The sequence below is a fragment of the Trachinotus anak genome, unplaced genomic scaffold (genome assembly GCF_046630095.1).
Source record: "Trachinotus anak isolate AG129_WGS33_773 ecotype Australia unplaced genomic scaffold, CSIRO_AGI_Tana_v1 ptg000011l, whole genome shotgun sequence".
NCBI classification, from domain to species: domain Eukaryota; kingdom Metazoa; phylum Chordata; class Actinopteri; order Carangiformes; family Carangidae; genus Trachinotus; species Trachinotus anak.
Window position 1 is genome coordinate 1,930,884 of NW_027273862.1, and position 15,761 is coordinate 1,946,644.

The 15,761-nt window shown below is 40.7% G+C and overlaps 1 protein-coding gene across 4 annotated transcripts in view; it reads left to right on the plus strand.

Annotated features, from left to right (window-relative positions):
- The window catches only part of znf536 (zinc finger protein 536), a 232,160-nt gene that overhangs the window by 21,738 nt on the left and 194,661 nt on the right, over positions 1-15,761 (plus strand). For all 4 annotated transcript variants that reach the window (XM_071488427.1, XM_071488426.1, XM_071488430.1 and 1 more), the window contains exon 2: positions 4,680-4,762. The gene's annotated coding sequence lies outside the window, so the exon portion shown is untranslated. The remainder of the gene's footprint in view (positions 1-4,679; positions 4,763-15,761) is intronic.

Consider the following 15,761-nt stretch of genomic DNA (forward strand, 5'->3'; position numbering starts at 1 on the left):
ACAAGGGACTAGGGGAAGGTGGTGTGAGTAAGCTGTGTGTGTGAGAGGGAGAGAAAGAGAGAGAGAGGCATGTGTGTTTGGCATTGAAAGATTTTCTTGGTGAATTTTTGAATGATTGTTAAATTCACAGACATTAAAGTACGTCCTTGCTTTGAGAGCTTTTGTGAGTCTGTGTGCAGTACACTGGAATACTTCCAAATCAGGTGAAAAGTCACGTTTTTCAAGTAATCAGATGAGACCGTCCTCGCCTATAAAATGACACTATAGCTCGTCTGTGCCAGCAGCTTATTACGACCCATTGTTAGGTTTTATTGTTAGCTGATCATGCTAACTATGACGATAGTGAAAGTGGGAGTCAGGTGACGTTATCTGCGGAGCAACAGTGTACGGGTGGATTGTGAACGGTAACCTCAGGGGCTGAAAAATGAAACCAACGTAGAAGTGCTAACAGCTGCAGTTCCTTTAACGGCCACTTGAGGCTCCAACAGTGAGTCAGTCCCCATAGTCTCCCATGTTAAAATGTCCAACTTTACAGCTGAAAAAAACGTTCCACCTTCATGACAACTGTACGGGGGTTGAATTTTTGTACAACTTCTCCGTTTAAATTTTATTAAGGCCTAAAGTTGAGGGCCAGTTTAAGTGACAGGTGGGTGACAGTGTGCTTGCCACAAACCAGCATGGACCAAAGTCTTGGCTCCATACATGCCCTCCCTCTTTGCCCATTTTTGGATTAGCTGGGAGGTGGGAGGAGTCAGGCCCTGCCAAGATGGTGATGGTGAAGCAGCCCGCTCTGAGCTTCAAAACCGCTCTTCAGAAACCTGTAGGCTGATGCGTTGCTGAAACACATGACTTTGAGGAGATGCTGTTTGTTTCCTGTTTAAAACCAATCGTCATCATTTTTATTTTAACCACAACCATAACTGCATGTTTTTTACTGTAGCCATGGCAACAAATGCCCTCTAACCTTAATGACGTAATTAATGTCACCCAAACCATGACCTTTCCCTAAACCTAACCAAGTGGTTTTTGTGCCTAAACTGAATTGAATGTTCCATAAACTGAACTGTGTTTTTATTATTGTAACTGAGGTCTGGTTCACCTGCCAACACTATTTCAGGAGATAGTCCTATAAACCCCTCCCCTCACCCATTCTGGACCGCTGTAGAAACACGGCGGGCTCCGTTACAATATATTCCATTTCTGCCAATAGATCCCCATAAATCCAACAAACTGGTCCTTTAAGCCTGTTATTTTCTAAGCACCAAAATCTAAATCTAGTCAGTCCAGTAGTTTGAACACTGGGGTCTGCAGGGGTGTCTGGGGAGTCGACAGCTTTCTATCAAGGTATTTTTATGTGAATTAGAGGGGTGTTAATGAGGCCTGGGTGACCTGAGAGGGGCGTCTCACCACCCAGAGACCCTCTCCCTCTGTCCCTCGTCTTTCTTTCTTTCTATCCCACACGGTCTTGCCTCTTAGCTGAATTAGCTCTTAGGTTAGCCGTTAAGATCTGGGTGTTGCTGAGCTCATATTCAGTATCACAACAAATACACACCAATGCCACAGCTGCTGGACGCAAATGAAAATGGAAAAGTACATCACTGCTCCAGCTGAAGTTAAAGCAAAAGCCTTGTAGGAGTAAACAGGATACTTAAAACTTTTAAGGCCTCTCTCTGTCTCTCTGTCTCTCTCTCTCCCTCTCTGCCTCTCTCCTGGGTTGCATGATTGCTCATATTTTGTAAGTTTCCCTTTTTCTCATTTTCCTCACTTTTACCCCTTATCAGGATTTTAACACATTCCATTGAAGATTAGGCACATCTGTTGTTTTGTGTATGTTGGTGCATGTGTCCATGAGCTCTGCTTTGTGATTTTCCTTGCCTCTCTGACATGTACTGTAACTGCTTGGTGTGTGTGTACATGCACATGAATGTACATATATGTCCTTATATGTCTGAGTGTGTGCACGTGTGTCTGCTCACATACACTTCTCTCTAACCAGTGGTCTAAATAACCTACTTTTGTCTGACAACGGCATCAAGTCGTAGAGGTGCACATATGCAGAAAGCTATTTGGAAAGGCCTCCTCGTAGCTGTCAGCTTTTATTATGCGCTGAGGTGTCATGTTTGTTAGGAAGCTGAGTGCAGATGGCAGAGTGGAAGAAATGGATCACTAATTTTAACAATGATTAATGAACAGAGATGGAAAATGAATTACATTGGACTATTGGAGGCAAGGAATATTTTCTCTGAAAATGTTAACTTCGGCCGTGCTGTGGGAGTATATGGGGGGGGGGGGGGGTTGTGTGTGTGTGTGTGTTTACGTGTGTATATGTGTGTGTTTGCTTGTATTGTGTATATGTGTGTGTGTGTGTGCACCAGGGTGCAATTTTTACCCAGCATTTTATGTAGAATCAACACTTCACTGCTCTTGCCTATTACTTTACTGTTCGCCTGCTTAAACACTGCCGGCTTTATACACATGCCCCCCCCATCCCGCCCCACCCCTTTGTGTATTGCACTACCAGTTAAGGTACACACTCTTTAATAAGGTAAACACAGGAAAGGTTAGACTGTCTTAAAATGTTAGCTACTTTCATTACTCCACAGTGTGCTTTGATATCATATCATACATGTAGCGGATTTGATCGAGCGTCAGTAGCTTTTTACTGTGATGTTTCACTTAGGCCGAACAATAAACTGCAATATCTCCGTGTACTGTTTGAAAGCTGCTTCCATGACTCCATGTTTAGTTCTCATCATAGAAATAACAATAAACTGTCAATTAGAAAATCACATTTGAATTTTTAAGCGTCCAAAAAAATCACCCTGACAGATTTTCAATTTACCTTTAATAATAAATATGTTCATGGACGTTAACATTGAAGAGAAAATAATGGTGTTTACCTTTCATACATCAGCATTACAATATCATACAATAAGATGTAAAACAGACATGACATTCCTCTTTGCCTCTGAGGGGAGTTCCTTGTAGTCTCTCCTCTTTCTACCACTTCTCTCCTTATAAGTGAGAACCTGCGCCCCTGCCTGTGTCTGTGCCTCTGTCGAGGTTTGTCTCGCGGGCGGCTGGTTGGCTGCAGCGACACGGTTTGATAGGTAGATGTGAACTATTTTGAATTTAATTAAGGGCCTGATGAGAAAAACGTAATGGGAGAAAACACAGCAAGTTGTGGCAACATTGTGTGTTTGTGAACGGGAGAGAGAGAGAGCGAGAGAGAGAGAGAGAGAGCGAGAGAGGGAGAGCGAGAGAGAGAGAGAGAGATCTCAGGTTACAGCAGCATATGCTAAGCACTCAAAAACATACACAATGCCTTTGGTGAACAAGGTAGTTGCTATGCCCTTGGGAGCCAATTTAGATTGTGACTTAAGGCAACGTCGTGGCTTTGTGTGCGAGTGTGTGTGCGAGTGTGTGTGTGTGTGTGAGTGTGTGTGTGTGTGTGTTCCCCACATACAAGTCTGAGTCTTACTCTTGACGCTCCATTAAAACAGTAGTGGTGGGTAGATCTGGGTGGCCCTCCTGCAGACCCTCCACATCTGTGCCCCCCCCCCCCCCCCGCTGCAGGCCTGAGCCAGCTTCTCCATGCGTGGCTGCCTCTCCACGTCCAGGATAGCCAGGAGAGTTTGTTGCATCCAACACTTCTTTGCCTGACAAGTTTTTAAGTAATAATACGAATGGATCATAGAAAAGAGCGCCACCTAGAGAAACCCAAGAAAAAAAAAAAAGGTGACTGTGTTGCTCACACTGTGACTGATCTTCAGGAAACAACGCAGAGTTGAGTATTTAGCTCTTAAAATCGAAGGTAAACACACAAAACCAGGTAATCTCGCAGATTACCAAATAAGCAAAGTTCAACAGATTTAAGCAAACATTTAAAATGTCATAAAAAATGAAATGTAAACCGGGAGCAGTTTTGTCAGCAGCGTAGAAAGAGATAAATTAGTTTCTTCAACGGAGAACAAAGCAATACAACTTTCTCAGGTTCCCTACCGCGGCTGAGCATTAAAACTTTTTGCAGGATTTAAGAAATATATTAATTCTCATAAGTGACGGCTCAAAAGTCAAAGCCAGTCTCTGTCAGTTTCTCTCTGTGAGGCCCCGGCTCGGATGCCACTCACAGCTACATACTACTTTAAAGGGGAGTGGCAGTCTTTCACTTCACATACTTTCTGTCGGCTTGATTATTTTTCTGGCGTTAAGCGGCGGGGCTTCATGACTGGATCAGATAACATCCCTCTGCTGCGCTGCACTCACCAAGTTTTCTGCTTATGAGAACAAAGCTTGCTGTTTTTTTTTTTGTTTTGTTTTTTTTTTACATATTTTAACTCCCAGATGATAAAACGCTGCATCTTCTGTGTGATTCCCTCATCTTCAACTGGTATCACAATGTCAAATTAAAAAGCAATAATAAGAAAATGAAATAAAAAAAGTAAAAGATTGATGTGCGCAAGCAATTACAGTTCATATATTTGTTAGATTACTCGTGGATGTGTAAATGACATCACGTCCTCACAGGAAGTCCTGAGGAAAAATAAACCTGTGGAGGGGTGGAGGAAGGGGGCGAGCGCACAACATTTTAATGGGTATTTCTCCTCTGCTGCCAGTGTTGCAAACTTGTCAAGCTTCAAATGTGGGTGAATTTCCTGGTGTGTGTGCTTTGTTTACAGGCTCTGGTTGTCCCACCTTCTGCGGAGCTGTCGGCGCTCTTCCTGACATCCGGCGTTTGTTGGAGAAAGCGGCAGTCACGCAGGTACGATCACACCGATTGATCAGGGGGAAAAAGGGGAGGATATTAAAGGTGTCTGTCACACTTACACACCCGTGCGCACCTCTTTTGTTTTCATTTGAATCTTTGTTTAGCCAGCGAAAGACAATCGAGCCTGCACTCGTTTGGCGGTGCTGCGCTTCTCAGTCACACTCCTGAGGTGCTCGTTTTTGGTTTTTTTTGGGAGCAGCAAGTGGCTCACTCTGGAGCACATCAAAGTTATAGATGAGAGTTAGTTATTCACAATCATCACCTTCATTTCTCCAGCCAGACAACTAGCCACAAACTCTTCAGGCTCCTGTCACACAGTGCATGAGTTTATGCTCCCAGCATGCACACTATATGGACATATGGCACATTGGTTGCATGTTGGGATGGATGTAGGATGAATAAATGAACTAAACTTGGGCATGAGCTACTGGCAATCCTATAACCTACTTTACAGTGTGTTAAAGATCCCATGAAGACTGTATATGTTTGCACCTTTGGCAGCAAAGACCTGCAGAATATGTTGGTGATGGTGCAAACTTACACCCAATGAAAAACCTTGTTACTGCTGCGAGCGCTCCTTGGATTTGGAGTTTGAGGACATGTTGTAGGATCTGAGCCCAGTGTCACATCCACCTTTCAAGTTCAAGCTAAAGTTCAAGATTTTTTTTCCCTGAATCAATCTCATCGGGTTTAGCTTTCAACATCTTCCAAAGATCAAATTCATAAAAATTAAAACTCAGAAATGGAATTGCAACCTATGGTCAGTTGAGAAGGTAACACACCTGTAGCTACAGCCTGAAAATGAGATGAGCAGCAGAAGATATAAATGTTGATTAAATGTATCTGACACATTGAAATAACAGCTGTGGCCTACTTATTACTTATTTGTAACCATATTTTCATGAGCCACTTGTACCAAATGTGGAATGTCCACATACAGAACTACTGAGATTAAAATATTAATTTGATATTCATTAAAGATTAACAGGGGAATCCTGAAACTGTCACCATGCAATCAGCTGAAGCAAAAATGTTTTTCATTTTAATTGCAAAAGCAACAGTCAGCACCAGCTCTGCAAATCAGTGCAGTTTAAGAATATTTCTGAATATATGGGAAATGCAGTTGTTTGTTTTATTTAAAGATTAGATAATAATAATAATAATAATTATATATATATATATATATATATATATATATATATATATATATATATATTGTTTTTTTTTTGTTTGTTTTTTTTCTGTAGGAAAGAGATGGTCCAGACTATGTATGGCCTGGCTTAATAAAGCCTGGCTTAATTAGCAAAAATAGTTGCATCAGGATGAAACACCTCCACAAAAACTAGGCCATAAATATCCTTTCAACAGGACTAAAACTGTTTAGTTAACACATTGTGTCTTGATAGAATCACCTGGATTTTGTTCAGAATTTTATGCGTCTCTATTATTCTATTAATTGTTTTATTCTTGCTAATGTATGAACAGATTGGAGCTTAAAAAATCAGACCTTCCCTGACTCTCTCAGTTGCCTGCAACAGCCTGTGGACTGATTTCTATCTAAAGGCCTGAAAGCCCAAATTTTCCTGGAAAATCCAAAGGATGTGAAGTTTAATTCTTGCTGCCGAGCGCCTTGCCCCAATGCCTGCCTTGCTCCTCGGCGCCAACAGTCTATGACACTAGCTAATGTTAGCTTAGAAATGGAGTCCGTTAAGGTCAACAAATGAGCAACTCAAACTCAAATCTACGTAAGCACAAAAAACAAAAAAAGTTTTAACCCTAACCCGTTACATCTCTGCCGGTCTCTTGTCTGCAATCCCAGTTAATCCCATTGAAACCTCCGCATGGTCTGGTGGTGACAGAAGGGTAGACCGCTCCTTCTTCTTCTCCTGGTAATCCTTAAATTGGCACTATCCAAGCGCCATACAGAGCTGAATTTCCTTCCCAGTCCGATCCGACCATCTCGTCCCTGTTTTGGCCAATGCCATGGTCACCGGCCACTGGTCTCATTAATACCAAGGGCTTTCTCAATGTTACAAATAGAACATATATAATATCGTATAACTTGTGTTGCTCTTAATGGGTCCGGCTGTTATTTGTCAGTTAAAAGCTCAGGTGTGTGAGCTAACTATAAATCTTATTTTCTGTTTTTCCCATTTCCCCTTGAACCAATGTTTCTGCTGAACACACAAGTAAAAACTGTCTACAGGTCCTATCACCTCAAACAACCAGTTAAACAATGAACAAATAAGTGAAAAAAGTGTTAATTTAAAAATATTAAAAATATTAAATTTTTTTCCCATTTTACCTTTTTTCCCATTTTTTTTTCCAATCGATAAATAAACAGTTAAACTTGGGGATTTTCAAGAAGAGTCCCTTCATCCAGACTATAGATATATTGATGGACTGGATGTCTGGATATTTTTTGTCAATTTTAAAAATGTATTCATGTATTTTATGAGAAAAAGTGATAAACGGAAAACCACAAACAGAAAGTGACATAGACATTGTGATCATTTGGGTTATTCTTTATACTGATTATTAACTCTAGTCTTCAGTACAAATCAACAGCATGAAAAAAAAATATACTATTTCCTCTACTTTAAAATTCAGGAGGGACCTAACCATTAAAATTTTGGAGAGAGAGATATCGTCCCCCTGTTGTGTCTATTTTACCCCAAAATATGAAATATTGCCAAGTTTCATTAAAATGAAGTAATCACCAGAATCAGAGATGCTTCCAACTTTTCTCACTTTTTGGATGATGCCAATCACCTGAAGTATTATCATGCACAGTGGACAGTAACATAGTAACCACCCACACACACACACACACACACACACACATACACACAAACACCGCCTGTCAAAAAGCCACAGTGCCGTCAGTTCCTCTCTATGTAGCTCAAGGAGACGATTAGCAAACAGAAGTGACACGGTAAACAGGTGCTAGCCATTATTCCTGGAGCTGGAGGAGCGTGGCCACCCCATCTCTCAAAGTGATGGGCTGTTAAAGTGTGTGTACTCTATGTGTGTCTCTGTGTGTGTCAGTGAGTGATGCGGGATCACATGACAAGCACAAGTGAGGGATATGTCTGCTTTGTGGGGTTAGGATGCTTCATCCCACTAATCAGCCTGTTATGCTCATCATCATCATCTTCACCATCATCGTTGTTCTGCTCGTACACCAGGAATCAGACTGTCAGTTCTCAAGAATGTCACATTCATCTTCGCTTGCCTTTAAATCTATACATGTCTCTCTAACATCCCTCCTCTTCCTTTCTTCCTCTCTCCAGTAATTACTCATACACTCTCACATCCCTGTATTCTTTTAATTTGTAACAGACCATCGTCCTGAGAGTTGGCTTCCTGAGAAACGCGGAAAGAGACGCAGGGGTCAGGCCGGTTTGTAAGAATTGATTGCTTGTAAAGTGCTAATCAATTGAAACCTTTTCTCTTGAAGCTGGAAAAATTCATGTTATTACATTTATTATAAGATTCAGAGCAGCAGGGATTAAACATATATGGCAGCTGTCCTCCACAGGACGAGATGAGACAACCAGCCTGTCTGAGTTATCACCCTGCAATAAGGTGAAAAACGGAAACATATTTAACTGCAAATGTTACATTCAGAGTAAATTACTTTTTGATCATATAAGATTTCATGCTCTGCACACACATTTCATCTAATTACCTTCATTAGAATAATCATATAAATAATAATAATAATAATACCATGATGATGAGGATGCTACATTTCTGCAGTCACACCCTGCCGTGGTAATGGTCTGCTGTGTTGGAACAGGCTGTATAGTTTTATTAATCAGATATAGCGCGGGTGAGTCATGTGGCTTTGGCTTGTGTCATATAGGCGGTATGTGCCACAGATTTCCCTCATATTGGAAGCAGAGGAAACACATGCTCCCTTTGACGTATTCTCACACCATTTCTCGCACAACTTACACACAAACCTGCAGACGTGCATACATACAGATGGCTTAGCTGCACAGAAAGAGATTCATTAACAGACCTGCACACACACACACACACACAGACACATGCACACCCACACATTAAACCTTAACATATCTAATATTGTAGATATAACAGTTGTATAAAGAAAAAAGAACATTCACTGAAGTATTGCACAAATTCAGCGTCGAAATTCTGAATGCAGGAGATTTACTTGTAATGGAGTATTTGCATATTGTGCTATCACTACTTTTAGTTCTAAGTAAAAGATGTGAATACTTCCTCCACTTCTCCACTAACAGAAAGAAGATGTGTTTGTGGTAAAAAAAATCATGAATATCCTGTTTGGACACTATCGACACTATTTTGCTGCCAGAAACCACCTAATTGTGAAGTTTTTTGTGCATTCCAGGAATGATTTAGTGTAATTTACTTTTTTCAGCCTCAGTCTGGCTACTAAGTCTTGCTAGTGATTTCCTACATTTCCCAGAATGCATTTTAATAGCCCCCAGAGGAAGGGTGTGAACTTCTTGCTTCTTCTTGAGTGTTGGTAGGTGGTCAACTAATTTGTGAACACTGGGTTGTGTTGATCGATTGACCTGTTTCCTGTCCACAAAGCATTTTAGTCTATTGTGGCTTCTCACTTTCTCTTTCGCTCGTCACAAAAATTTCCTCCTATTGAATTTTTTTATCCAGAGCACCAAAAAAAAAAAAACAACACTGATTCCACTTCTGGAAACCTATTGTCTAAATGCATTGCAGGTTATGTGACGTAGCCTGCACTCTGTTTAGGATGTTTTTCTTTCTTTTACTTAAAGAAAACATAAAAAGAACAACATCAGGTGCAGGGGTGGTGGGTGCAGAGGGGTCAATTTTCCCACGGTTTCCTCGTCCGTTTTGTAGGGTTAAGATTGTTACTGCTGTGTGGTGCTCAACCCCGCTGGTATAAATACAACATGATTGGCATCGCAGCGCTCTCTGTCTCTCTCTCTCTCTCTCTCTCTCTCTCTCTCTCTCTCTCTCTCTCTCTCTGACAGCCTTCATTTGCAGGAGGAGTGGCAGACTTGGTGGGAGTTAATGATTATAATTATTTTGCTTTTTTTAATTTTTTTAATTTTTTTTATTTATTTATTTATTTATTTTTACATTGTGGGATAATTATTTAAGAGGTTTGTGTAGTCATTGTTGTAATCAGTAAAGAGAGATTACAGAAAATCCGCATGCCAACAGATGGTACTTGGCTGTTGTTGTTGCTTCATATTAAACCCAGTACGGCGCGGCAGCGGCAGCAGGCAAGAGTGAGGGGACAATCAAAAAGGGGCCAAATCATAAAACTATTTTTCCTTCATCATAAATCAATTTATCATATCACTCCATCCCAGAGAAGAAAATGAATCAAAAGCACTTAGCATTGTGTGTATGTGTGTGTGTGTGTGTGTGCGCGTGTTCAGTCCTGCTAACGTACTCATTTTCACAAAGTGCTGGGGTTTTGGGGCGTAGTGAGAGTTGATGGTGGATTTACAAAAAAGCCTTTCAGTACAGCAAACAGTGTTTGACCAGCGATGGCCCGACCCCGTGACTTTATCTATTAGCAACACAGTCCACAGCCATGGTCGTTCACACGCAACCCGCTTCACAAAGAAGGTCAGCGTTTCGTTCCACCGGAACAGCAGCGGCTCCAGCCACCTCCTGAGCAGTGAGCTGATGCCTCTAGTTGCTTTACATGCACAGTCGCAAATGATTTCTGTTTCTTTAAGTCTATTTTACCGTCTTGACAAGTGAGAAAGAAACAGATAAATACAAAGTGAGGTGAGGGTACTTGATATCCAGGGTCGGGGAGCAGGAGGAACACCAAGGCTGCTGGCCTACATTCCTGACTAATTGTATAATTGGAAAAGCTCTCCAAATGAGCAAGCAAGCTCCCCCCTTACCAACCACATCCCCCCTACTCACTTAACACCCCCATTCCCACACACACATTCACGCCCTTCAAAGCAAATCACAAAAGAGCATTTTGGGAATGATAATAATTTCAAAAAGCGTCCATTATTAATCCCACACACTAGCATCCCTGGCAGCAGCAGCTAGGCTGGTTAGCACACACACTCACATACATACACACACACACACACACACACACACACACACACACTTATTATGACATACAGTAGTTATCTATCTGATGGTGTTGCACTGGTTTTAAATAAAGTTGAAGAAATGATGTCCAGTGGGAAAAATCACTAATTCAGATTTTATTTGGATTTTGTTGGATTTATTTTCCCAATGAAAGACAGAAGCTTGACACAAAAAAACGTGTCACACTGTTAAAAGGCCATTCCAGTAATAACAGTGATTAGTACTGAGATTTCATAAAATTGGGGGGCACGTGGGAAACATAAAAATAAGAATGAGGCTGAGATATTCTGACTTGTTGCTCCCACGTCTTTCGAATTCCACACCTCCAATTCTGTCCAAACTGAGACAACCCCTCCAATGACATCACCGTGACATCATCAGGGTTATTTGTTTCAGACTTTAAAGCTCCTCCTGAGCAACAAAAGATATTTTACAACTTTTTTTTCTTTTCCTCACAGGCCTCCTCATGATGACAAATGACACAAATTTAGTTAAAATTAAGGAAATGCACATTTGATTTTTCTTTTTCCATAAATAAAAAAATATTAAAATATATATCATGAGCAATAAGGGCCGACCTACCTGCATGTTGTGTTAGGGCTCGTATTTTACTGTTAGTACTGGAGCTCATGGTCAGATTGGATTCCATGATTTATGGTCCCTGCCACGTGCCGTTTATTTCCATGGCTACTGAGGGACGGGCGGGCTGGGATGATTTCTTAGGTCGACAGCGGCGTCTAACGGGATTGCGGGGTGCCGTTAAAACGAAGCCGTTAATTAATGCTATTGATCAGCAAAAAAATAAAGGCAAATGTGATTTGCATACAGCCCGAATGATCAATGCATTAACCGATTTTTTTTTCTCCCCCTCTGAAATCTGATTTCCTGAGTTTTCAAAGTGAGAGAGAGAGAGAGAGAGAGAGTTCAGACTAATGTGGATCGATCGGGCTTCTCTCAGACAAGAATACAAAGCATTTTATTAGCCGATGAAGGGTGAAACATACCAGGACAGTCGACATGGTTTGAAGTTGGATTATGAATTTATGTCTCACTTCAGTAAGAAGGCAGCTTTTACATATTTGTTAGAACTGATATCGACATTGTCACATTCCCCTCCCCCTTTCACATAGTGAACACAAAACATGGTAATAAGGTGATATTTCTGCAGGGCCAAAAAAAAAAAAAAAGACAACAATATAGAAAAAAAAAACCTCAATGACAATAACAACAGGGGCATGAAAAAAACAAAAAACACGAGGTGTTAATAAAGCAATATGTTGTTTTTTTCCTTCTCCTTCCTTTCCCTCTCTGTCAAGAGCAGCTTATTATAGCGTATTGATTTATAAAGCTTTAAATGTGATCCTCCATGTCCAAGTCAAGGGCAGGGAGTGAAAGAGGAAGAGAGGGAAGAAGAGAGGGAGAGAGAGAGAGAAAGAGAGAGAGGAAAGGAAAGAAAGAGAGAAAGATGAAAATGAAGGGGAGAAGGCGTCTGGAGACAGATAGAGATAGAAAGAGTGTCCACGACATGGGGAAGTGGCAGCAAGGCATTTTCAGAGCCGCTCTGGAACACAAAAGGGTAATTGTTTTAGCCCAGATGTTGCATTCGCACAACAAGCAGGATACAATGTTCCTACTGAGCTGATGAGCCCAATCAGTGAAATGATTAAAAATTGATTTTGTCCCTGTAATTACAGTATGTAAACTACTTAGCCGGGATTGCAAAGGAAGTGATTTTCTAATTACGTATATACTCTGGTGTCTAATGATTGGTTTTTTGAAGTAATGAAGAGAGGGTCCTAACGACTCCACTGTGTTCTGTTGTTGAAGGGAGAAGGCAAGAGAAGGGGTGTGGGGGTGGCTGTGTGTGTGGGGGGGGTTGAGAGAGCATCGTTAGGGCAAGACAGCAGGCTTCAGATACAGAAGGGGGATGAAAATTGAATTTTTGCCAGCCAGTGCTAGCACGCTAACACGGGGGCCCTGTGTTCGTTTGCATGGGATCTGGAAGCTAAATGGAGGCTGTGACTTCTCATGGGGGTCGCCAGGCCTTAACCAGCCCTGGCAATCTGGACCCTGCAATTAAAACCTCACGGGGGTTTGTGATTCAGGACATTACACATGCACAGGGGAATTAACACTCGCGCAAACACACAGAGATAAGCATGTAGCTAGGCCCTTCTGCTCTGTATATATTTCTCCAAGCTTCATTCAAACAAGTATGTGGCTTTTGATAGAAAAAGATTCTTTGGGATTTGAGCCAGCAGCTGAAATAAACTCTGAAGGAAGCAGCAGTTTAATAGATTATGTACAGTAATGATTTGAGTGCTCTCCAGGTGGAACTCAAGTTACACAAAGATGAGTTCAAGACTCTTAAATCACACATTAGTGAAATGCATATTTCTCTAGAAAATCTCTGTCCGGAGCGACTCATTGTTTGAAATCGAGGAGCTGAAAGCAGAGATTGACAGAAACGTAAGGAAATCAAATCAAGATAATCTTGATGTGGATATTGAACAAAGTCCTGCTTGAAAAATCTGAGGAACCCAAATGACTTGATTGCCTGTTTGACCCTGAGGTCCTGATAATCACTGCAGGTCTCCTGTGTGTGGATGGGGAAGAGATTTTGGACAGATTGAATTCACTTTTGTGTGAAGGGTTACAGTGTGTTATGGTGCCGGACTTGATCAATGTGGAGCACATTAGATCAACAGGGAGGGAACCAGGAGTAATAAAAGCTGAGCTCTGATCTCAACAGGACAAAGTGGATGTGCTCCATCATAACAAGAGGCTAAAAGAAAAATGAAACATTTCGTCATGTCTATATTTACGCAAAATCCCATATGGAGAGGCTTAGCTTAGAAGCTTTTTTTTTTTTTTTGTGCACGTGCACTGACCATGCATGCAACCTGTTGCAGTTGCTCTAGCTTTGTTTCTTATTTTCATGACTTTTCAGCTTTCTTCTTTTGTCATCCTTAAAGTAACTTATTTAAATATGCTAGTAGAGAGAGTTCTGGTCTGTTTATTTCACTGTGTAATTACTTATTTCAATCAGCAGTGAATGCTACACTACCATTGCACCGCACCACCGTCCTTAGATGGTGTCATTTGGTTGAATGTAGGTTGATACGTTGGGAGGATGTCTAATGCCAACATTAATTTGATGTAGAATACTCACGACAACTGCTGTTGATTTTTTTTTTTTCTTTTGGTGATGTTAAATAACTAAAATGCAATGTCTTCCGAACGTCTCATGCCAACGGCATCTTAACATATAAAATACTGTTATTCTAATCATGAGCAAAACCCAGTGTCTGCAAAACGTCTGCTAAACATCACAGTGTCAATTCGCCGATGTTGGAAGTTGACGTCAACCCAGTTTTCATTTTCAACCAAAACTCAACTTCTGGTTGACGTTAGAGTTGTGAGAGTCCAATGTCTTTCTAACATTACATCCATGTCTGGTTCCTGATGGGCAGTGACCACGGTGACCAGATGGTTCAGATGGCTCGGGCTGACAAAACAGAACGTTTGCAAGACCAAAGGAGAGGAGGCGCAAAGACAGAGAAGTGATCAATGACAGCCCAACCTATCAATGACAATACCTAAACTTACGTTACATCACAGGAATGGCTGGATGGTCTGGAAATGTGAGATGAGGAAATAAATATTACTCAACATTAAGTGGATTTAATTTTAGTTCTGAGATTAAGTCCATGTTAGTTTTAGTTATATGTTGTCACCTCAGTCTTTTGTTTTTTGTCAGTTTTCATTCTAAAACGGATGTTTTAGAATGAAAACTGAATGAAAACTTTATCATTTTAGTCTAATTTTGGTCAAGAGCATTTCAGTAAAACTTCAGCAGCAGGGCTGCTTTCTAATGAAATTTCATCCAACTGATTTTCCGCAAAAAAAAAATTAAAACAACAATAAGCTCCAAAAGACAGGTTGTATGAGTAAGAAAGCATGTCTGGTCTTATGTTATTAATTTAAGCAATACAGGCAGGCATGAAAGAGGATAAACAATTAAGTCTGCAAAGATGCAACAACATTAACAAATCCAGTGCAATCCAACTGTTGTAATGTGAGTTAATCATAAAGTATCCAGGAAAGAGAAAAACCCTTCACAATCCAAAAGAACCTCATACAACAGCCCTGCAATAATGTTCAGCTTTGTGAGGACTGGGACAGAAAGGTGTTCATTTTATTCTGTCATTTTGTAGGCCTTAGTGTTGATCTTCACTGTGTTATACAGTCAGTGTTTGTGATAGGTTGTTTTTGTACCATTGTACCATACATTTGCACACAAAGCAGAACTACACAAATGACTTCTGCTCCAAAGCCTTTATTCGAGCCCAGAACAGTCATTTTAATAACCAGTATGTGTTCCAAAGAGGTGACATTTACCTGCCATGGACCCATTTGAATTCTGAAGTAACCTGACTGCCAGATGTGTGTGGCAGTTAAGTTGTGTGTGCTTTAATATATCATGTTTAATACACCAAATCAAACCAAGCTAAAGGTTAGCCAACTTAGCTGTGCTACTGACTTTCAGTCAGACCAAATCCCCATCTGCAAGCAATGTTGTGATACATAACATCACACTATCTTTAGTAGTTGGCTTAATGTTTTGTTTACAATGTCTTGGTGAGCCATAATGTTTGTGGGGGTCCAACCAGCCATTTTATGGCCATATTGTAAACCCTATAATATTTCATGTCCTCTTTCATTTCCTCTTTATAAAAGAGAGATTTTGGTAAAGTTTTATTTTATCATAGTCTTTTTTCATCAATGATATCACATTGTCATAGTCACAGTTCGTGTTTAATAATGTCATTGCCGTCTTGTCATCGTCTTAGTCATGGAAGAAAAGGTTGTTTATGAACATAATACT